General features: G+C 56.0%; 1 long non-coding RNA gene across 2 annotated transcripts; it reads right to left on the minus strand.

Annotated features, from left to right (window-relative positions):
- Window positions 1–317: 317 nt before the first annotated feature.
- LOC121666073 lies at window positions 318–23,097 on the minus strand. Of its 2 annotated transcripts, none has more exons than XR_006016566.1 (4): window positions 22,789–23,097; window positions 12,255–22,655; window positions 3,952–9,374; window positions 318–951 (listed from the first exon to the last, which is right to left on the minus strand). It is a non-coding gene; the product is annotated as an uncharacterized LOC121666073 (long non-coding RNA). The 2 variants fall into 2 exon arrangements; XR_006016567.1 differs by having other exon boundaries at window positions 12,255–14,617; window positions 17,437–23,097.
- Window positions 23,098–23,156: the final 59 nt, after the last annotated feature.

The following is a 23,156-nucleotide window of genomic DNA, read 5'->3' on the forward strand; positions in this document are numbered from 1 at the left end:
ATCCAAAGGAATTCATCAAAGAGCTCCTGGAGGTGAAGCTCTTGGTCCTTCCAAACCCACATTTGGCTCAAAATCAGGATATTTTGCAAGAACTTGTCCATTTCTATGAAATTTTTGAAGAGGGACAAAGCTTTTCCTCAACTTTCCAGATCTGGAATATTTCATTTCACTCTGGGCATTATTTCTCTGGACCCCTTTGTTTGAAGCATATTCGAATATCTCATGACATATTATTATACATTAAATGTCAGAACGCATTTTGATGCTGGTAAATTTCAACTATGTACACAAAAGTCCAAACAAAACATTTTCTCCTATTGAAATGTCAGATTTTTATTGAAACAAATGATTTGAAAAAAAAAATAATTCCCAGAGTCAGGAAGCATTTGAGACTTCCTCCACACTTAACTGCTTTTGTCCAATTTTCCTGCATGGAAAACTCTGGTTTCTGATTGTTTTGCAGAAGGGGAAAATCTCATTTTGTTGTTTTCAAACTAAAAAAATTGCAGTTTTCAGTCAGCTCTCAAGGCACTGGAATTCCTCAGCCTGGATTTTTCCCACAGGAGGAAAAGAGGAGGAAAAGCCCCTCATTTCCACCAACAGTTTTGAGTTCTCTCTTAAACAAAAACTTGAGGCAGCTGATAGAAAAGACTCCGCTCCTGGCGAGCCAAGAAAATCGAACTGGTGACAAGTTGTTTTTCCTGAAAAGCCCCAAATTTGCAAACAGGCCTTGGATCCTGTGGAATATCAAAGCTTTTTACCTTTCCAGGCTGGCATTTGGCACATCTTGGCCCTCCATCTGTCATTACCCGGCAAATCGTGTTGATGTGAGAAGGGGAAAAAGGAAGTTTTCTTTGTTGGGAGTTTTCCTTAAGCTTGGGGAAAACAAAAAGAGAAAAAAGAGGGAAGAAATAAACTTGTGCTGTAATTTCCCAGCATCTTCTGCTGCTCCTGTGGAGAGAAGAACAGGGAGCTGGAGACATTCCTGGGCTCATCATGGGGAGCTGGAACTCTCTGCACAGCCACAGAAACGATTGTTGGTATCACACACGTGGTGGTGAAAGTCCTCCCACAAACCTCTGGATCAATCCCTTATCTGATGCAAATGAGGCTGAGAAAGGAGATAAAACCCCATGGAACGACTGGTGCCTTCTCCTGGTGGCAGTGGTTTCCCTGTGGGTGAGATTTCATGGAAAAGAGAGGCAACTTCTGCTCCTAAACACCCCCAAAATGCACCGAATTTCCATGGAATCACGGGAATTCCATCTCAGAAGGGCCCTTGGGAGGTTTCAAGTCCAACCTCGTGCTCAAGGTCCACACTGAGTTCAGAGTGGGTCACTCCCGGCTGTGTCCAAAAGGCAGGACAAGCACATCCCTGTGCTTCCAGGCCACTCCCTGAGTTGTTCTTCCCAACTTTCTCTGGAAAGAAAACTCCTATTCCCCGGAAAAGGAGAGGGTGCAGCAAGTGGAGGCCAGGAGATGGAGAGCCAAGGAAAAGCCAAGTGCCAGCCTCAGCCTCCCCCCTCTGAGATCCCGCTCCAGTTCTGGAGCCCAGGTAACAAAGGCGAGGTTGTTATCCCAAACCACTCACGAGATGCTCCACCTTAAGTGCAGGAATAAAAGAGGAATCCCAGAACACCCTGAGCTGGAAGGGACCCCCTGGGGCCATTGCAGCCCAGCCCAGTCAAAGCTCAGCTCTCACCGAACGGGTTTAGAGCGGAGAAAGCACCCAGGTGAGCTGGGGGTGAGCACAGCCCGGGAGAACCCTCACAGCACCGAGGAAAAGCTGCTTCTCCAGGATCCTGGCGGCAGAAGCGGCAGCACCCAGGGCCTGGCTGTCGGCAGCACCCGTGGGGTGGCACAGTGGGTGCTGGATCTAAGTGATCCCCACGGCCTGGGCTGGAAGATTGATCCCCCCACAGCCCTGCCCTACCTGTGGCTCGAGCTCTTGGCTGTTTTCATTACTTTTTCATTTGTGACTCGCATTCGGAAGGGTAACAGGACACCCCGGGGCAATGTGTTTCCAGGGGATTATTGCCTCCAGCTCGTTGCTTTATGACACATGCCATAATCACCCAGAAATGTACAGCCTGTCACAACTCATTACTTAAGCCTGGCTTATGCAGCCACGTATTAGGCGTGATGGATAGAGCAGAGCCACAAAATCGTATGGACATTTGGTGGCAAGCGTTAGTTTGTCTGGAGAATGGCTTGCAGCTGGGCCAGCTCTGCCTGGAGCCATCCTCAACTTCAGAGCACTCACGAGCTGGTTTTGCTCCCCCTCTGCCCACTCTGCCTGAGCAAGTCCCACAGTTTCACGCTCCTCTGCTTCCCCTCTTAGCTGGGCAAGGCTCTCCCACCTGCAGCCACCAGCACTGAGCACCTTCCAGGCAAGCTGAGCCCCACAAAACTCCCCCGAGGCCTCACAAAAGCAAGTCCCAAGTCAGGCTCCTTCTCCCTTTTACTGCCCATAAATCACTGGTCCCGAGATTTCCTGGAGAGCAGCGAGGTGGAGGAGGGAAAAGGGGAGAGCAGGGAATGTGGGGCATGAGCTGCTTTCTTCCAAGGAATGGTGCCACTCTGGGTTTATTTTACAGCTCTGGGCACTCTGGGCAGCTGGCACAGGGAGCCAAATGGCTGAAAGCAGGGGTGAAGGGACACCCTGGGATCGGGAGAGGCACAAAGGGACACCCTGGGATCGGGGAGGGGCACAAAGGGACACCCTGGGATCAGGTGTGGGGCAGAGGGACACCCTGGGATCGGGGGGGGGGGGGGGCAGAGGGACACCCTGGGATCCGGGGGAGCAGAGGGAATCTGGGGAGCAGCCAAGGGCCGGGAGAGCAGCAGGGAGCTGGTGACCCCAGGGAATGTTCTTGGCCAACAAGGCTGCGGAGAGGAGCAGGCCTCAGGCCCAGAGCAGCCCCACAAAGCTCCCCCAGCACTCCAGGGTGTTTAACCAGAGCTGATGTTCATCATCTCGTTCCAGCCATGGCAGGGACACCTCCCACTGTCCCAGGCTGCTCCCAGCCCCAATGTCCAGCCTGGCCTTGGGCACTGCCAGGGATCCAGAGGCAGCCACAGCTGCTCTGGGCATCCTGTGCCAGGGCCTGCCCACCCTCCCAGGGAACAATTCCTTCCTAACATCCAATCCAAATCTCTCCTCTTTTAGCTTAGAGCCCTTCCCCTTTGTCCTAGCACCATCTGCCCCTGGAAAAAGTCATTGTCCCACTTTTTTATAATCCCCCTTTAGGCCCTGGAAGGGACCCTGAGGTCTCCCTGGAGCCTTCTCTTCTCCAGGTGAACAATCCCAGCTCTCCCAGCCTGGCTCCAGAGCCTCCTGGGCATCTCTGTGGCCTCCTCTGGATGTGCTCCAACAGATCCACACCATTCCCATGCTGAGGACTCCAGACCTGGGTGCAATGCTCCACCAGGACAGAGGGGGGATCATCTCCCTCAGGGTGATTCTTAGGGATCTTTTCCAGCCTAAACAATTCCCAAGATGCTGGTGGGTCTCAGGAGAGCCTAAGCAAGCAGCAGAATCCCCTCATGCAGATCTGACTGTCAGAGGAGTCACGAGATGCTGTGGAAACCCTCCTCAGCCTTCCCTGTGCCTTTCTCTGCCTGGGAGCGCTCACAGTGAGGCTCTGAGCGCTGGACCACCAGGACAGGCATTCCCAGAGGGAGCTGAGATCCAGGGATTGCCTGGCAGGCTCCTGGCTCTCAATGCCAGCTCTGTGCTGGCCTGGCCAGCACACACCACCGTCCTCCTGGCCACGTCCCAGCCCCACAGCGGGTTCAGCCCCGCTCAGCCCGGCCAGGGTGGAGATCCATTTTGTTGTCGGGCTGGGGAGAGCCTGCCCTCAGCACAGCCCTGAAAGAACCCACGGCCCCGCCCTTTGCACGGAATAAACTCACAGCAAGGCTGTTCACCCCCAGGGAAGTTCATCTCACCTGAGCCCGGGACACTGGCACAGGGCCAGAGCCCTCCTTGCCCCGTGGAGAGGGGGTCCATGCTCTGTGTCTCTCAGCTCGCTCTCCTTCTGCCCCTCTTTCCAAACGGCCGCCTCCGCGTTCTCCAGCTCTGCAGCTCAGATGTGTGCACCATGCCCTCTTTCACAGAGGTTTTGGGGCTTTTAATCCTTCTTGCTGTTCTCTGAAGTTAAAGGCATTCAGGTTAAAAATATGCGGCTGAGGTGTTTTTGTTCCAGACCCCCTCCGAAACCAAAGGTGGTGTCTTAGTGGAGCAGAACCAGCCTCCCGCAGGTGACAAAGGCAATTCACGAGCACATAAACTGCAGTTGTGACAGTGAACTGCTCCTCTCGGATATATGGAGACAAATCCCATTTGCCCACATCCCTTCTGCTGTACCTGCTCCCACTCAAGATTCCCTTTTTTCCTGAGAGCAGCTTAACGTAAATCCCGGCTGTCCCAGGAGCTTCTGAAGGCTTTCTTCTCCCTGCCAAGTTTCCTCCAGCTCTCGGAGGGCAAACAGCAGCCACACAGCCCCTTTTGTGCTCCAGGGCTTGGCTCCTGCTCCCCCCAGGCCGGTGGGCAGGAGAGGTGCCCTGAGCCACGCTTGGAGGGCTGGCACAGCATCACAGCAGGCTTTGAGCAGCAGCTGCCGCTGGGTGTCCATGGAAAGGGCACCTCACCCAGCCCAGGACTGCAGAGGAGGAGGGATCTGCAGGGCAGGGCCTTGGCAGCACGGGGGAACTGGGTTTGGGGGCTGGGAGCCTCTGGGGGGGATGGTGCTGGTCAGGGAAGGGGAGATCAGCCCCGGCAGGGGCAGCTGGGGGATCCAGAGTTCAGTCTGGAAGGCACAAAATACAGCACCGAGTGGCACTGGGCTCACTGAGGGATGAGAGTCAGAGCCCGCAGCTCCAGAAGTGAGACTCCCTCAGCCCTGTTCTCCCTGCAAGGGAAAAACCCCAGGGCAGGCACGGACTGTGGACAGGGCTCAGCTGCAGCTGTCCCTGCCCAGCTCCTCACGACCTCCCCAAAACCTCCTCATTCCCCCTCTGCCTGTGGGAAGGGACACAAGCAACTTCTGCATTGCCAAATCAGCTTTAAGGGATGTTCCTGTGCTCCTATTCTGCTCCAAACTTCCAGGGCAGGAATGGAAACACCACCCAGGCCCCTGCAATGACTTCTGAGCACCACCAGCTCTGGCCCTGCAGCCTGGAGAGGCACGAGGGGCCCCTGTGCTGCTGCGGCTTGGGGACATCTGTGGGCTGCTGGGACACTGGCTCTGCATGGTGATGGCCACTGGGGTCTGTCCTGGGCCATAAACCCTTGAGAGGGTCACAGAGAGAGTTAATGAAACCCTACAGTCACCCAGGGACAGATTCAGGTAATGGAGGACATAAAATCCACCAGGTGAGAACAATAAACCCCCTGCAACGGCTCCACTTCCTTCTGCTTTCTCCCAGCTATTTCCTCTCCCCCGTTATTGTCCTGGGGTTGGGTTTTTTTCCCACCTGTTCTTCTGACTTTCTAGAGCACTTTCCCAGTCTCTTCTTTTAGGTTTTTCGCCCCTGCCCTTGTGTTCTTCCCTGCAATCCACAGCCCAGTTTCGTTTTCCCCTTACCTGGCACCCGTGGCTGCAGTTTGTGCTCGGTGTCACAGTCCAGGCTGTGGTTTGCACACACTGGGGATGTGCTCCCACATCTTCCCTGCCCTTCTTTTTTGGGAGAAAAAAGATATTATCTAAGGTTTTCCTTAGTGGCACCTTCATATTAAAAAATTCCAAGCATTTTAAAGTCCTGCCTAATGCCCTTTTCCTTTTCCATGGCAGGCCGTGGGACACGCAGGGATCATGATCCCAGTGCTGCCCATCCCTGTCCTACATAAACCAGGGCTGGAGGAAGAGCCCAGGGTCTCCAACCTCTCCAGAAACATCGGCAGGGAACGGGAGGACATTTCACCCTCTCCTCTGCCTGGTCCCTTGGGAGATCCCACCGAGGAGGGAGCATTCCAGGAAGGAAACCTTCCTTTCTATTCCCTCGTGTTCCCAGCCCTGCCAGGGCTGTATTGATTTATTCATAGATGAGAAATGGGGCTGTGATCTCCTGGCCGGGGTGAAGCAGGTCCTGCCAAGCCACGCAAACGGTTCCTGTTACTGCAGGGAGCAGAACAGCAGCAGCCAGCCCCACCAGAGGACAGATTCGACAGATTCCTCCAGCACAACACCTTGGGAGCAGAGCTCTGGGAAGAGCAGGATGTTTTTGCTCTCCAAAAGGTCCGTGTTAAGATAAAGGGGGAGGGTGAACACGGGCAGAGTGTGCTGTGCGTGGTTCTCGCAGCACTGCTGAAAGTCCGCAGTGATTCTCCAGCCTCTCTCTCCCTGCGTCCTCCATCAATGCCAGGAGTGGATCCCAGTCCATTCCCTTTGCAAACTTCCCTCCTTCCCTGAGTTTACCTCTCCATTTCCTCTGCTTCTTGTGTTGGGAGACTCTGTTGGATCCCACGTGGGACCTGGGGATCCCTCCTGGCCACACTGGCAGGAGCAGCAGCCACTTTCTTGTTAAAACATCACTCCCTTCTTCCAGCCAGCAGCCATCAGGAGGAGAGGAACCAGCCTCAGGCTGTGCCAGGGGAGGCTCGGGTTGGATATTAGGGAAAATTTCTTCACCAGAAGGATTATCAAGCACTGGCACCGGCTTGTCACCATCCCTGGGGGGTTGTGGTGACTGGAAGGGTTGGTTGGACTCAGTGACCCTAAAGGTTTTTTCCAGCCTACATGACTCTGTGATTCTACTAAAAACATTCAAAATAAAGCCGGGGAAGCCTCCAGAATGAATTCCCTGTTCCTACCACCCTCCGAACCCTCAAGTCTGAGATTCCCTGCTTGGGGGAACCTGCCAGGCTGAGGAACAGCCCGAGGGATGGGGTAGGGACACAAGGGCCGTGCGGGGGCTGCAGCCAGGCGTGCTGCACACCAGATCCCGGGAAAAGCCCGAATCCCAAAAGCGGCGGCTCCTGGCACAGCCCGGGGGACGCGCAGGGGACAGGGACCGGGTGCGCTGAGCGGGGCGGGGATCCCGGGCGGGGGCAGGGGGGGGTCGAGAGCGGGACCCCGCAGCCCCCGGGACCCGAGCGCCCCTTGCCCGGGCCGGGGGCCACTAGAGGGCAATCGTGGCGTGTCCCACGCCCGGAGCGCCGGGAACCAGGGATGCGCAGGGGGGACAGAGGCTGCTTGGTAGCCGCAAGGACACGTCAGGACACCTGCCTGTCCTAAAGTTAAAAAAAAAAAAAAAAAAATTAAGTCTGTTCGAACTCTGCTCGGTTTAAGCGCTGCAGGTGGATAAGCGGGACCTTTAGGATCCGTGCGGACGCTCCCAAGATGCTGCAGCTCAGCCCCGGCACAATGCAGAGAGTGCGGCCCCAGCTGAGCTGCGTTTTATCCCCAGCTGATGAACGGAATTTAGGGAAAACCTGTTCCTAGGGCAGGCAGGTGTCAGCAGTTGGCTCCTTGATGGAAATATTGGAGCCGCCCTCTGCGGTGGGGTCAGACCCTTCCCCCCCACTAACAGAGCAAGAGGAAACAGCCTCAGGTTGCACCGGCGGAGGATTCGATTGGATAAAAGGGAAAATTTCTTCAGCAAAGCCCAGGCAGTGGTGGTGGAGTCCCCGTCCCTGGAGGGATTTAAAAGCCGTGTGGATGTGGCACTTGGGGACGTGGGGCAGTGGTGGCCTCGGCAGTGCTGGGATAACACTTGGACTTGATACTCCCACCTACATGACCCTATGACCCGCCTCTAGTTTTCCCAGGGATGCGCTTCCGTGCCCCCACACCCCATCACCCCTCCACGGGATGCTCCCTCTGCCCCGGGCCTGGCCGCTGCTGCTCCCAAGCTGCTCTGTGGGACCCTTCGGGAAAGGATCTGCCCTGCTCCTTCTCTCCAGCACATCCTCGGTGACACAGAGGGGCTCCTGGAGAAGTCCCGCAGCCCTGCTGGGTTTGCTTGGCCAGTCCCCAGCTCCGTCCCCTGCTCCGGGCGCTTCCCCCGGGTGCCAGCAGCCCCTCCCTTTATCAGGCTGGGGCGGTGGGAGATAGGCGGCGGCGCTGATAAGCCCTCAAGTGGCAGCGTGCTGTAAACATTCCCACTGGTGCTGTTAGATTAGAGCGCTGGGAAAATGCCTGCAGCCCCCGGGCCACCAGCGCAGCCGGCTGGGGCTGGGGGGCTGCGGAGCTGCTGAAAAGCGCCGAGGGAGGAGCTGTGGAGGAGCTGAAGCGCTCCGGGGCACGCCGGATGCCGCCTCCCAGGGAAGCGGGGCTTGGCAGGGGCTCCCCAGGATTCCTCGGAGGGCTGGTTTGGCATCCGAGCCTGCAGCCAGTTCCATCTGCACCCAGAGGCTTCGCTGCCTGTTTTGCCCAGATGGACGGAAATCTCACTTCTCCGTCCCTCCATCCCCCAGGAATTCTGGTACCCAGCGGTCTCAGCTGGCTGGAAGCTCTGGCTGAGGGTTTTCACTTGTACCTGGAGGATGCCACAGAGCTAAAGGCTGTACTCCTCCTTCCAGAGGAAGCGGTACCCATCTTAAACCCATTTTCCACCGTAAAACCAGCCCGTGCCAAGCAGCTTCAGCAGGTTACTGCCTCTAGGGCGGAGCGGAGTGGGGAGGGCAGACCCTTCCTGTCCGGGAGCAGAGGGGCTCTTTCCGTGCAGCAGCTCCTGGGCACGGGCTCAGCCGGAGCCGGGACCCTGCCGCCCACCGAGCTGTGCCACGCTGGCGGCTCTCGCAGCTCTGCCAGGCGAGGTTGGGCACAGAGGTGACGCCACCGGCGGTGACAGTGTGGCCTGGCGCTCAGTGTGGGGCGCAGGAGCAGGCCCTGGGAAGGAGGGGACGCGGTCCCAGCATTCCCACAAGGAGCGGGCACAGCAGGAAGCAGCGATCCCTCTCTCCTACCCCGCTCCGGTGGGTCCCTCCTGACCTGCTGGGCATCAGCATCACCCCGGACCTCCAGCTCCGAGGGTGAGCACCGTGGCTGATGAAAGCTCCCCATCCTCCTTTTCCCGTTACCCTGGGAAGGAAATTCTCCGTTTCTCGGGGATACCCACGGCTCTGGGAGCTCGCTGCTCAGCGGAGCAGCCGCAGCTGCCTTGCAGAGCCGCTCGGAGGCAACATTCCCTCCTCTCCCATTCCCAGCAGCTCCTCGGGCAGCTTCCAGAGCTCACAGCCAGGCAGCGCCGGGCCCTGGGAACCTCCCACTCCCACTTTCTCCCTAATATTTCCACAGTGAGTAAATCTCCATCCTTTTAGGGCTCTCAAATCTATTATTTTTACATTTGCAGTGGATTCCCTGGCCCTGATGTTAATGAAAACCTCCAGGAAAGCTCCTCAAATACAGCTTTGACTTTCTGCCCAGGACCTGTGGACAAGGGAAAAAAAAAAAAATCAGGCAACATTAATAAAGCAGGAGGTTTCTATTAAGTCTGAGGGACTGGACTCTCTGGCTTTCTTGGATGCTGAAATCCTCTGGTGCAGGATAAATCTTATGCACTTCATTTTCCCAATCTCTCCTTCAATATATTTTAAGAGAACGCTGCAATATCGGGGTAAATAATGTCCCGACTGCAGCGTGGGGTCTGCAGGGCGGCCTGGGGTCAGCCTGTGCGCCGGGGCATCCTCCACCGTGGCTGCCTGTGGGCTCAGCCCTCTCTCCCTAATCAGGGGGCTGAGCCCGGGGAGGCTCTGATTAGCTGTGAAAACAAATAACGAGCAGTCCCTGCGAGGCCGGGGAAGGAAGCGGGTGAGTGGATGTGCATGAAGTCACTAAACACGCAAATCTCTGCAGCCAGCACCACCTTGGTGGGAGCAAACCTCCCCCAGGTCTCTTCCCCCGGAGCAGGACGCGTTTCCCATCCGCGTGCGAAGGAGTTTTCCATTTGCGGGCCCCGCTGCTGCCTTTGCACAGCACCTGCTCCTCCTAAAGACGCTGGATTTTCTTGGGAAGAGCTGTTACCTGGAAGCGTGCGCGCAGAAAAGGGGTGCTGCGAGCCCCAGGTCAGGCTGGGAGATGATTTCCCCCTGCTTTTATCCCTTTTAGTGCTCTGCAGAGCGCCCTGAACGCGAGTTAATGCAGCAGCTGCAGCACGGGGAGCGCCTTGGGGCTGCTTTCACACCCTGGGCTCGCACGCAGCCCCCGGCGGCCGCGGATGCTGCGAGCGGGGGGTTTTGCTGGGATCCTGGCACCTCGTTGCCCTGGGATCGCCGGCGATGGGGCTGCTGTGCCGGCACAATGCACAGGGAGCAGGCTGGTGCTTCAGGCTCCGGGGGATAAATACAAAGGAAAACTCCCTCCTTGCCTAGGAGCAGGAGCTGGCGTGCTCGGAGCGCCTCGTGCTGCGGGGTTTAACGCAGCAGCGCTCCCGGGGCTGTTACCATGGCGCTTCCAGCAGCAGAACAACCTTTTCCTGCCTGGAAAAAACCCGCCAGGCCAATCCCAAAGTGCCGAGGCAGCGGAGTCCGGCCAGTGTGAGGCAGGAGCCCTGCAGCCAGCGGGGATTGGGAGCAGGGTGCGGCACAGACGCAAATCGGTACAGCCCAGGGCGGCTCACAAGGCAGTTCTGGGGCTTGGGAAGCCAAGGGGCTCTGGCCCGGAGCTGGGAATGTAGGGCTGGAGAGCACCATTTGGATTATGGAGTGTCCTGAGCTGGAAGGGCCCCACAAGGACCATTGATCCAACTCCTGATCCTGTCTCCTCCCCACACACCCCAACAACCCCACCCGGGCATCACTGGCAGCGCTGTCCAAACGCTCCTGGAGCTCTGGCAGCCTCGGGGCCATGCCCATTCCCTGGGGAGCCTGGGCAGTGCCCAGCAGCCTCTGGGGGAAGAACCTTTCCCTGCTCTCCAGCCTGAGCCTGCCCTGGCCCAGCTCCAGCCGCTCCCTGGGTGCTGTCCCTGGGCACCAGAGAGGGGAGCTCAGTGCCCCAGGGACAGGCTCCAATCCACTGGCTCTGTTTTCATCCAACATAAGAAATCAGAATTTGTCCTCCTGTCAACGAGGGGCACCCTCCTAAGGCTCATCCTCCATGCCCTCCACCTTATGGATCATCACAGGCAACCTCAGCCCTGCCTGCTGGAGATCCATGTCCTGCTTCTGCTGGAGATAAGGGCCCGAGGATGATGACAGGCTGAGAGAAGAGAAGGTTGAGTGGAGACCTCAGAACTGCTTTCCAGGATCTGAAGGGGCTGCAAGGAGACCACAGAGGGACCGTTCATCAGGAACTGGAGTGTCAGGACCAGGGGGAATGGCTTCAAACTGACAGAGAGCTGGTTTATGTTGGATACTGGGAATAGATTGTTCCCTGTGAGAGAGGTGAGGCCCTGGCACAGGGTGCCCAGAGAAGCTGTGCCTGCCCCTGGATCCCTGGAAGTGTCCAAGGGAGAAGCCTGGGACAGTGGAAGGTGTCCCTGCCCACAGCAGGGGTGGCACTGGATGATCTTTAAGATCCCTCCAAACCGATTCTGGGATGCTGTGAACGACTCCCACCCCTGGCAGATGAGGTGTGAAATGAGGCCCTGAGCAGAGGACAGAGCTTCAGGAGTTCCCCTCCGCAGGCTCTGGGAAGCTCTGCGAGGAGCTGGGTCCCAGATCCCTGCGGCTCCATCCCCTCTCTGTGGTTTTACAGGGCCCGGCAGCACTCAGGGCAAATTCACTCGAGTGGATTTAGGGGAGGGGGCAGAGAGAAAACTCCCGAGTGGCCGAGTGTAACAAACAGTCACCGGGCGGGGTCAGGATGCTCACACCATAACGTGTGGCAGTTGTGCTTTCACCAGCCCCGTGGGACCTTGGCAAGTAAATCAACTTTCCCTACCCTGACCCAAATAAATGTCCTGGAGTGGAAATAAGAGATTGTCTTTGCCTGAGATCACCGTGTGCTCGTTCCAGGGGATATCAGTGAGCAATCCTCACTTCTCTGGACCACTCACAGCTTCACCCTCTTCTCCCTGAGCTCTGTAAGGACCCACTAATCCAAATTCCACCAGAGCTGGGGGTAAATCTCCATCTGGTTCACACGTTTTCAACAATTCCTCAGCCATTAAAAGGCTGAAAGGGATGGGTGGGCAGAGCCCACAGTTTTCTGATCCTCCTCAGAAAAATCCTTGCCCTCATTCCAGACCTGACTCCTGAAATGCCCCTCCATTGGGAATAGACACAGGGGAGCAATCCCCAGGAAAGCAATCCTCACCCCACACACACCAGCCCCCAACCTCCTCCCCCTCTCCCTCCCTTGGTAGGGTACCTTTAGGGCCACATTCTCATTGGGATTTTCCCTCTTGCTCCTTTCCACGTTGTCTGGAGCCACCAAAGCACAAAGCTGCGGCAGAATTATTTCTTGCCCTGCCCTACTCGTCCAACCAAGTTCCTTCCTGGTGCTGCTGGAGGGGACATTTCATTTCTCTGCAGGGTGTGGGTTTAGCAGGATGACCAATGGCTGTTTGAAAACTGTGGCTGAGGTCCCACCTAAAGTTGTTACCTCAGGCATCCTTTGAAATCTTCAGGAGCTCCTTCAAGGCCCTCAGTGTGAGAGGCCAAGGATTAAAGGATTCAAGTGGTTTCCTCTGTGCTGTGTGGAGACCTCAGATGGTTCATCTGGGGCTGGTGTCCCCTGGCCCTCCCAGGGGCTGCTGAAGGGTCATTGTCTCAGTTCAGGTTCCATGGCGCTGACACCAGGAACAGCTGTCGGCCCCTCTCGTGCCCCTGATCAATAACGTCCCAATCTCGGCGCTCGATGGCATCAATTATTTATCTCTAATTGGATTGGATTCCTCCTTGGTCCCGGCGAATCAATTAATGAGTATTTGCCACCAGAGCTCCTGGTGCCCTCCAGAGAGACTTGTCACAGCAGCACCGGTGGGAGCTGGGGCGGGAAAGGCTGGGAGGAGCGGACGGGAAATCTCCTGGGGGCTCTTCCCTCGCAGGACGGGCGGAGAGGCCATGGCTGTCGGGCAGCTGAGCTGGGACAGGGCTGCACAAAACCTTTGTTCTCCTTGCAAGACCTTTCCTTGGAAACTGAAGCTCCTTAAGGTCCATGTGGAATGGGGAGAAGTCCTAAGTCACAGAATCCTGGGATGATTTGGGATGGGAGGGATCACCTCGTTCCAATGGCCTGCCATGGGCAGGGACACCTCCCCCTGCCCCAGGCTGCTCCCAGCCCTGTCCAGCCTGGCCTTGGGCACTGCCAGGGATCCAGGGGCAGCCACAGCTGCTCTGGGCACCCTGTGCCAGGGCCTGCCCACCCTCCCAGGGAACAATTCCTTCCCAGTATCCCATCCAGCCCTGCCCTCTGGCACTGGGAAGCCATTCCCTGTGTCCTGTCCCTGCAGGCTCTTGTAAAAAGTCCTTCCCATCTTTTCTTGGTAGATTCCCTTCAGGTCCTGGATGCCAGCATTGTCCACTCTGCGTTTCCACCACTTCCACCCTGCTATTATAACCTCCAGCCCCTTTCCCAGGGCAGTTGCCCTCGTTCCTGTAACTGAAGGATCCCTGCCAGGATACTCTCCCACGGACGCACAGTTGGGCGGCAGGGATCCCCTGCAGGCCAGCAGCTGCCTTTGATAATGAAGGATCTTTGGGAGCTTAAATGTTCTCCTTCTGAGCTCTGACAATATTTAAGCATGTGTTAACAGTTTAAAGAAGCAACCCACTGGAGGAAGTCTCATTTGTCAGGAGCAGTTGCTCGAAATTTCATCATAACTGAGTTAAGGCAGCCCAGAACGGAGCGGGTTGGAGCGAAGACAGGAGCACTGATGGATGGTTCACACCAGCTGCTCAAGCGGTCCTTTGAAAGCTCCTCGAGCTGAGGTTCTGCAGATCAGCGGCCCTGGCTCCTGAGGGAAGCAGGGCAGCTCCAGGAAGGCAGGATGGGGTTTCTGGACCCTTGTGCAGAGCCATACATCAGCACAAAGCCTGCCAGCAGCGCTCCTCGTCCTCCACATCATCCTTGGGAATCAAAGCGCGGCTTGCGGTGGCTGGGGAGGCTCAGAAATCACCTTCACTTCACACAGAAGAAAATCCACCACGGCAGCTCCAGGAGATCCTCACAGTTCTGCGTTTTTAGCCACAAGGCCATGAAATACCTTTGGAGCCCTAATGTTCCCGATCCCTGGTTCTCTGGGGGACCAAAACTGCTTGGAGAAGTCAAGGATCGGTCCTGAAGAATTGTTCAAATGTTGCTGCAACTGCTAAACCTCAGAACCAGCAAAGACACCGCAAGGAGGTTTTCCTCCAGCCTGTGAACCAGGAGGGCCGTGGAGTTTGGCTGCTCACCAGGCCAGGCAGGGAACAAAATCAGGGAGTCCCTCCTGAAGTCATCCACAAGTTCAGCTCAGCTGTCAGAGGAATCTGAGCAAGGTGAGGGCTTTTGGGGGCAGCCAGGGCGGGGCAGGTCTCGGTGCAAGGCGGGATAGATGGCACAAAGTTCCTTTATCCATCTGGGTTTGTTAAGAATCAAAGTTTTTCCCTATGACTGCATTGAGATGAGGATACTTGAGAACTTCAAAATGCAGGAAATGGGATCTTCATGCCGTGGTGTGGAAGGGCAGAGTGACACGGGTTAAACCTGGTGTGCCATGCAGAGAGCTGTGCCAGCATGGGAAGAGACCACTGGGAACAGGCAGGAAAAAGGGAAGAGCCTCAGCCAAGCCCCCGTGGGTGGGCACACCTGGGACCTGCAGCTCTCAGTGCCTGCTGTCCCCACCAGCTCCATCTAAGGGCTGCCCGCCCTGGCCCACCAGCACTGAGCACCCCCAGCAGGGGAAGGACATTATTCTCCCTTTTGGGGGAGTGTCCTCCCTGTGCCATCCTGAAGCTTTTTAGCACCCTCAGCAGCCTTCCCCACGCTGATTTCCAGCAGATGTGGTGCTAATGAGTAACACTGCAATCTCAGTGCCTTAATATAGTGCTGGGGGGCGATAAGTCAGAAATTGCTGTCATCGTTGGGGCGAGGACGATCTGGTCATTGTTCAGAACTGTCCTCCTCTGATGATTACATCAAGGGCAATGCATTTTCTCCCATCTACTCCCACTCTGCTTCCAAATTTAAAGCTATTCAGCCATCAGACACTTCTGGTTTTTCTAAGGGCTTAATAAGAGGCCGGGATGCAGATGTTCAGATAAAGCCCTGACAAATTGCAAGTGGAGGAGCCACGTTCAACTTGACCAATTAGGGGATGCAGGGCAGGAAAGGGCCCCAGCAGCTCTGCTGAACCAGCTGCCACCTCTCCACGTGGTGGAGAGGGCAGAGAGGATGGCTCAGAGCCCAAGCGAATATTGCCACTCAAAGCTGAGAGCTGGAGATGAAATCCAGGGCTTGGGGGGGAGCAGATGGGTGAGGGGATGTCCTGGTTCCTACACTGGCATCTGGGCTGGAACCACGCTGAGATCCCAGGATTCAGCCAGCACAGTCCAGCCAGAGCAGGCCAGGCCCAGGGGAAGCTGTGTGGCAGGGAGCATGGTTGGGCAGGGTGGGCATCCCGGCGGGGCCGTGCAGCTCCCACCTTCGGAAAGGCTGGGAACGGATGCTCCAGGCTCCTCTCAGTGCCAGCGCTGCCAGGGTGGGCCTGGGGACACCACAAAGCCCAGGTGGGGATTGTAAACTCCATCCTGCTGTTAGAGGGTCTGAGGAACATTCCACGTGGCCCACAGAATCACAGGATTTTTGTGATCCTGAAGCCCTCAGAGACCATCCCATCCAACCATCCCCCAAGGCCACCACCAACCCCTGTCCCCCAGTGCCACACGGCTTTTAAACCCCTCCCTCCCTCCCTTTTGAATCCCTGCTGACCCCACCACTGCCCTGGGCAGCCTGGCCAATGCCTGAGCACCCTTTCAGGGAATAAATACTTCCTAATATCCAGTCTAAGCGTGCTCAGGAAGGGAAGAGTGGAACTGGAATGGGACAGGAATGGCAGCCCGAGCGTGGGGAGGGGAAACGTGCTGAGACACAGGAGGAAGCATTTCCTGGGAGAGAGCAGAGGGGTGGGAAGGCAGCCCGGGAACAACAAAACCTCTGGCAGTTCTGCTTTGGAAGGAGAGTGGAGGAGTTGGGGGCAGAGCAGGAGAGAGGGCAGGGGTGAAGTGCCAGGTGTGAGATCATTCAAGCAAAAGGAAACATCCCAACACCTGCCTTGGTGTCTGCAGGCAGCTGCACCCATCAGGCCACTTAATTCCAGCATCTGGAGAAGCACTAGGCTAGGAGGGACCCCTGGAGATCTCCAGTCCTTGTCCTGCCAGCTTCCAACATCCCCATTTTGTCCTCCCTGAGAGCCTTGGGAGGAGGAAATCCACCTGCAAGCAGCTCTAGCGGACATCCCCCCTCTTCTGCATCCTCATTTGTACATCACCACACAGTCCTGGGCCCAGACAAACCCTCTTCCCAAACTCCAGAGTGATTCTGGAAGGCAGCTGTTAAAATCTCGCTCTCCAGGCTGCCCAGGGAATGGGCCCAGCCCCACGCCTGGCAGGGACCAAGGGGCGTTGGGCCAAGGCTCTCAGGGATTGTTGGGCTGTCCTGTGCAGAGCCAGGAGCTGGATTTCAGAGATCCCTGTGGGTCCCTTCCCACTCAGGATATTCCACAGCTCCGTGCTGGCAGAGCTGGTACAGGCAGGACGATGGAGGAGCCAGCAAAGAGCTGAAAAATGCCTCTGTTACCTGGGGACAAGAGAGAAGCAGAGCTCCAGCAAATCCCCCGGTCCTGGGGAAACGCTGGTTGAGCTCCTTCTCCCGGGCTCTGCTGGACAGCTAAATCCCATCCTAAGCTTATGAAATACCGCCTGCCCTTTATTCCTGGATCTGCTGGATTTGCTGCTGGCCAGAGCTGGCATCTCTGTGGCCCCTCTTCCCAAGCCCGTGGTGCTGGGAGCTGGAAAAGCCCCGCTGGAGCGGATGAAAACGCGGGGGGAGCTCAGGCTCGCTCGCTCGGTGTCGCATGGAATGAAAAGGGGGCCCAGAGCCCGAGCCTGGGGCTGTAAATTTTCCACCAGCGCAGGGCCTGACGTCCTGCTCAGGCGTTTCTGCTGCATCCCCTCCCGGCTCCCGCCGTGGGAATGCGCTGTCACTGCGCCTTGCTGATCCAGGCCTTCCAAAGGAGCGGATTGAACGGGATTTAACTCCACAGATAGCCTGGCAAGGGCGAGATGGCTTAGGGGAAAGGTGGGGGAAATAGGATAGCCTTTGCTTCTGCCCAAGGAAAAGGGAGGGAGGCACGTTTGATACAGGGAGAGGAGGGAAGGGCCCGGCAGCTCTCGCCCTTGGCTTGGGGCAGCACGGGAAACACCACCAGGAGAAGGTAATTATTTAAATTAACTAATGGCTTCCTTATAGCCTGGGAATAAAGAGCCAGATGTGTCCCAGCTCCTGCCTCACTTCCAGGGCTGCTTTTCCACCAGTTTGTGAACACAGGGATGCGAATCCCAAGCCTTACCTGCTGCCAGCTCCATGCCCTTCCTCTGCTGACCATGTTCACCTCCCTGGTCCAGGAACAAATCCATCCCATGTCCAGTCACTCCTTGTCCTCCAAGCAGCCCGTGGCCGGCGGGGAGGGAGCTCTGGAGTGCTCAGCCGGGGTTTGGGATATCACGGCTCAGCTCCCTGGGCTCCCACAAACACCTGCAGCAAGCTGGGAGAGCCAGGCCTGCTCCAGCAGCTCCAGGATGGGGATGGCACCCATGGGGTGACACCCCTGCTCCCTGGCTGCAGGCTCAGTGCCGTCCCAGCATCCAGGATGGCAGAAAAAGGCTCCTCCATTGGGAATAGAGGCTGTGGCTCCAGGTGGGATCAGGCTTTGCAGCACTCTCCCAAAATGAGTTGTTGGAGTGAAGGTTTTGTCTCTGAGTAGAGGGAAAAAACAAATCCTGTGGAAAGCCCCATGATTTTTATCTAGAACAGATTATTTTTGGTTGTTGGAAGTTTTCCTGGCGGACCCACAGAGGGAAAGGGATGACGCTGTTCAGTCATCCAAGTTACAGAGCAGAGGAGCTATGAGCTGGGGGACCCTGGATGGATGAAGGGGGGAGAGACAGAGACCCCACTTCAGAGCTCCCCAGCTCCCTAACACCTCCCTCACATCCTTGTGCTGCCCAAAATCCCTCAGGCAGAGCTTCCCAGACAGCCCCCCCCTCCCAGACACCCCATCCTCCATCCCTGGGAGCCAGAACCAACCCCGGCCTTCTGGGGACGGGGACACCTCTCCCTCCCCTCTCTCCTCACCATCCAGTGCTGACTCCTGCCTTGGCTTCCCCAAATCCTGTAAATCCCTGGCTGCAAATGGTGCTCAGAGCCAGGAGCTGCCCCCTCTCCAGCCCAGGAAGAGGAGGAAACACAGCCCCCTCCTCCTCCCCCTTTTTCAGCTCCCTTTCCCCCATTTGAGCTCTGCTGCGGCTGTGGCAGAGAATCCAGGGCTGGGATGCTCCACACCTGCCTCTGGCATCCTCCCATCATTATCATCCCTGGAATTAGGGAGGGAGCAGGGAGATGGGATGTCCCAAATCACACCCTCTCCATTGCTTTGTGTTAAAACGTCCCACAACACGCTGCAACAAACAGGCAGACAAATAGCTGCGTTAAAATGTGACCCCCACAGCTGCTTTGGGCAGGAATTACCTCAGCAGAATTATCCCTGATACTCACCCCTCCCTCAGCTTCCCTGGAAAAAAAGGGAAAGCCCTGAGCCAGCGGCCCCTGATTTATGTGCTCAATGACAGAGATCACAGAGGAGCTGGTTTTAAACCCTTCCTTAACAGAGATGTGGATGGCAAAGTGGGCTCAGCCCCAGATTTGACCTCCAGCTCCAGGGAAATGATATTCCAGCTCTTCTTCCAGAGCCTGTTAGAATCTGGAGGTGCACAAGAATCTGGAGGTGCGCAGGTTGCTCATGAAGTGGGAGAAGGAGGCCCATTGCAGCACCAGCATCTCCTGCTGCTGCAGGAAAACCTTCAATCCCCAGAAATAAACACCTCCACGAAGTTTCCCTGGTCTCAGGTATTGGCCCAGCTTTGAATTCCTAAAGGTGATGCTGGTTTGCCAGCCAAAGGGCTGGAAAACAGGAGTTTGACTTCCAAGGGATTGGTAAAACAGGAGTTGATTTGATCTCTGTTGTTCCTTAGTCAAACCCTTAAGTCTCAATCCATCAATTTAAATAAGGATTATTTCTGAAATGTTTACTACTTCACTCGGTATTGCCATAAACCCTTTCATAGTCAAAAACTCAAACCAGTCTGGCTCAAACCCAATCTATCCAAAATGTAAAATCTGAGGTGTTTTCCTCACCATCTTGTTCTTCCCTCCACAGAGAATCTCTTCTCCAGAATTAAAGCCCTGCTCCGCTGTGTTGCTGAAGAGTGAGTGTTCTCACTTTTTGCTAATCTCCAGGATTTTAATTTCATGGCATTAAATTTTATTTTAAGAGCATTTTTGGAGTTTTCAGGTGGCCATATGCCTTTGCCATGAAAACCATGAGCTCGCCCTGAGCCACTCTGTGCCCTCCAGCACAGACTTTTATAACCATCCTGTGGAGGAAGATGAAGCTGTGGCTGGCCTGAAGCTCCTCTCCCTTCATCCCTCTCCAAGTTGTCCAGCTCTTCCAAGGTAGATTCCCAAACCTATGTGCGTGAACTCCCAGGGTTTTGGGAAAATAACACCCTACAAAACCATTCTTCAAACCCCCCTTATTCCTCAACACCCCCTTTCCCCTCCCTTTTCCTGCTGCTATGTGCAGGCAGGGCCTTTCCACACCTCCTGCTTCAGCTTCCAACTGCTCCAAATATTTCCCTGGCGTTTTTTTAAATGGCAATTAATGGAAATTAAGACATTCCCCCCACTCCTTTCTTTTAAAACGCTTCCCACTAAAATCACCCTGAGTGCTGAAACGCTGGGCCTGGTGCCCACCAGCAGGAGCAAGGACAACATTCAGGCCTCCCTCCATCCCAAGGAGCCGGGAAGACGGTGCAAAGCACCATGGGCTGCTCTGGAAGCCCATTACTGTTTTATGGAGGTCACCCTCACCTAATTATGCCACTGTTCCTCCCAGCCCCGGCCTGACCCTGCTGATCCTGCAGCGGATTAACATGTCCTGGTCACTTGAGCGTGTGGGGAGCGTCTGCTGCGGGCGGCCAGCGGCCCAGGGCTGCCTGCAGCTCTGTGTTATTCTGACCTCGGCTGTTTTTTTCTGTGGCCGGGCCTTGGAGGACCTGTTGAATGGGGCTTTCATTTGGCTGACCCCCAGGGTCAGCTGTTTTCGGAGCATGAAATATGGCTGCGGGTGGACAGGAGGGAAGAGATAAACTCGGCTGAGGAGCCTTAACAGGCCAATGAGCCGTGACTAATGATGATTGGGGTTTGTCTTTCCAGGCCGTAATTTATTGGGCTGCTGACCACTTAGTGCACTGCTCGGGGAATTAACTCCTTCAGGGCAGCAGCTCTGCCCCTTGGGGATTGAGCTGCTCAGCCTTCCCCGCTTCTGCGGGGCCAGCAAACATTTCATTCTGCATCTCTCCCTGCTGTTACACACCTTGGTTGTTTTCTGGTCTTTTTACCACATGTGCCCACAAAAAATGCTTCTTGCAGCTTTTCTCTGGGCAGATTTCCTATCGCCCCAGGGTTTTTTGCAGGCAGAAAAGGGGCCACGAGTCCCGGTGACCCTTTTGGGCAGGCCCGTGGTGGCTCCTGGCTGGCAGGCGCGTGGCACGAGCCACGAGTGCCCCAACAAAAGAGCTGGCGTGTCAAACACGGCTCTTACATCTTCATCAGGGGCTCCCAAAGCTTGCAGCTCTCTCCTGGGAGGACAGCCCCAGCATCCATCTCTGTCATTCCCGGGCAGATGGAGACGGACAGGGATTCTCTGGGCTGGCTGCTGTGCCTTGCACAATGTAGGCTCAGCACTCTGAGATTCAAGCCCCGATTTTGCCTTTTTGTCTCCTTAATGTTCGGGTTTTGGAGCAGCTCATTGCAAAAATTTGGATTTCTTGCTGTTTAGAAAAGTTGACAGCACAAGGAACTCCTTGGCAATGTTAGTTCATTTTGTGGAGGGACCTGTGTCTTCTCCATCATCCTAAAAATGGCATGATAGAAATCAGAGTTACTCTAAAGGCTGAGTTCTGCCTTTTCCTGGCTGGGATTAAAGAGGCTCATTTAGCTTTCAAGTGCCCCAGTTTCCCCACCTGAAAACAAGATCGGGGGAGGATGCTGCTGCTGCTAGTCCATGGGGTGTGTTTGGGCATCAGCAGGGTGAAAAAGATCCAGCAGGGAGGGATCTGGAGCAGGGAATGCTGCTGACCTTCCTCTTGTCACCCCACACGTGCCTGGGTGCCGATTGGGGTGCTCAGAGCCAGTGCAGAGGAGAAATCCCAGCTTTGGGGAGAGCCCTGGAAGAGCTATTTGCAAACCAGCCCCAAATTGAATCAATTAATTGAATTGTCAGCCGAGCCGTATTTAAGCACTGATCCCATAAATTGAAAGGAGAGTGGCCTCCTTTGGATAATTCCCCTTAAAAGCACAGGAAAAAAGATCTCAGAAGGCCTAGGGGGAGACTGGAAGAGCTCCCCATGGTCCAAATCTATTTCTGCCTTTAAAAAGCTGTAATTATTCCCACATTAAGAGCCATCCTGCCAGAGCAGTTCCACAGGAGCTATTCCTGCAGGAGGAATTCCCAGCAGTGGGCTCCTCCAGGGTGCAGGGACTTCAGCAGGGCCAAGGATCACGGAGCAGAAGGCACCAGATGTCCCCAGGAGCTCGGCAGCAGGCGCGGCTGGCAGGGAGCTGCGATGAGCCTCGCCATGCCTTCGGTGCCCCTCAGGAAAGTTCCCCTGGACATTTGGGGCTGCTTTGGTGCTGATTTGCCAGGACAGGCCATGAACCCGAGCCCTGAAATGGCAGAGGGAGCAGCGAGGCACAGCCCTGGGCGTGGTAATGCCCCACACTGACCTGGCACTCCGCGAGTTTAATCACCCTGGAACTCATTACTGCAAATTAAAGCAGAGCCTCTCACCCCAGCCGGGCTCGCCGAGCATTCCTGGGCAGGCACGGCATGGCTGCAGCTCCTCCAGCCAGCACCTGGGAGAGGATTTCCCTGGGAATCGGGGGTAGTTCAGCAAACGAGCTGAAGTTTGACGCAGCTGAGGGGCTTGTGTTGGGATTTGCAGGCAGTTCTGTAAATAAATGGGTTCGGCAGAAGGGCTCTGAGGAGGTAAGTGCTTTACACTGAAATTCGTGGCAGAAATTATTAATAATTAGAAGAAATTGCAGGTAGAGCCTGGGAACTTGTGTGCTCATACCTTCCCATTTCCAGATTTCTTTCTAACTACTTTTCAGAAACTCAAAAAATAGAAGAGTTATTGATTTCTCTGCTCTTTTATTTTTTTTGGCAGAAAGAATCGATTTTTGGAAAGAAAGGAAGCAATTGCCTCTTCCCCTGCCCACGCCAACTCCCTGGCAGCTCCTGGGCTGCCCGCCCAGCATCATCCAGCGCAGCATTCCGGCTCCTGTTTGATGTCCCCTGGCCAGAGCCCTTCCTGCCGCTGTCGCTGTTATCACTGAGCGGTGCCCGGGCAGCAGAGGCAGAATCCCCACTGCTGCCGCAGGTGTGAGACCACACACGAGCAAACCTGTCCTGCCAGACGGGAGGGACAGGAGGGGTGCTCGGGGTGGCTGAGGGATGGCAGCCGGTGGGGAAATGGAGATGTGAGAAACGTGAGACTGACTGAGCAGAGAGGAGAGGGGGAGAAAATGCAGAAAGAAGGGGGAAAAGAAGGGAAGGCTGGGAAATTGAGCTCCCGCATACCGGGGTGGGTGCAGCCCCTGGCGGCTCTGCAGCCCCGGTGATTAGCCCAGACATGATCCAGCCTCGGCTGGCCTGCGGCAGGGTAAGAGGTCAGCAGCTCTGATAAAACAGAGCATCTCCAGCTCCTCCTGGGGGGTGAGGCGGCTCAGACCGCGCCGGAGAGGTCTCGGCGCAAACGGCCTTGCAGGCCCCAAAACCACCACCGGCCACCGGGCTCAGCTCTGCTTTTGCCCGCCAAATGGGCCCATTTGGGGGCGGATGAGCCTTGCAAAGGAACGGGGCAGCTGCTTCTTGCTGTGCTGTGGGGGCGTGGCGGGCCGACAAGGCCGTTTGCGCCGAGACCTCTCCGGCGCGGTCTGAGCCGCCTC

This window comes from Corvus kubaryi, unplaced genomic scaffold, assembly GCF_017639235.1.
Source record: "Corvus kubaryi isolate FWS band 111438036 unplaced genomic scaffold, C.kubaryi_AGA036_p1.0 37337, whole genome shotgun sequence".
NCBI lineage: Eukaryota > Metazoa > Chordata > Aves > Passeriformes > Corvidae > Corvus > Corvus kubaryi.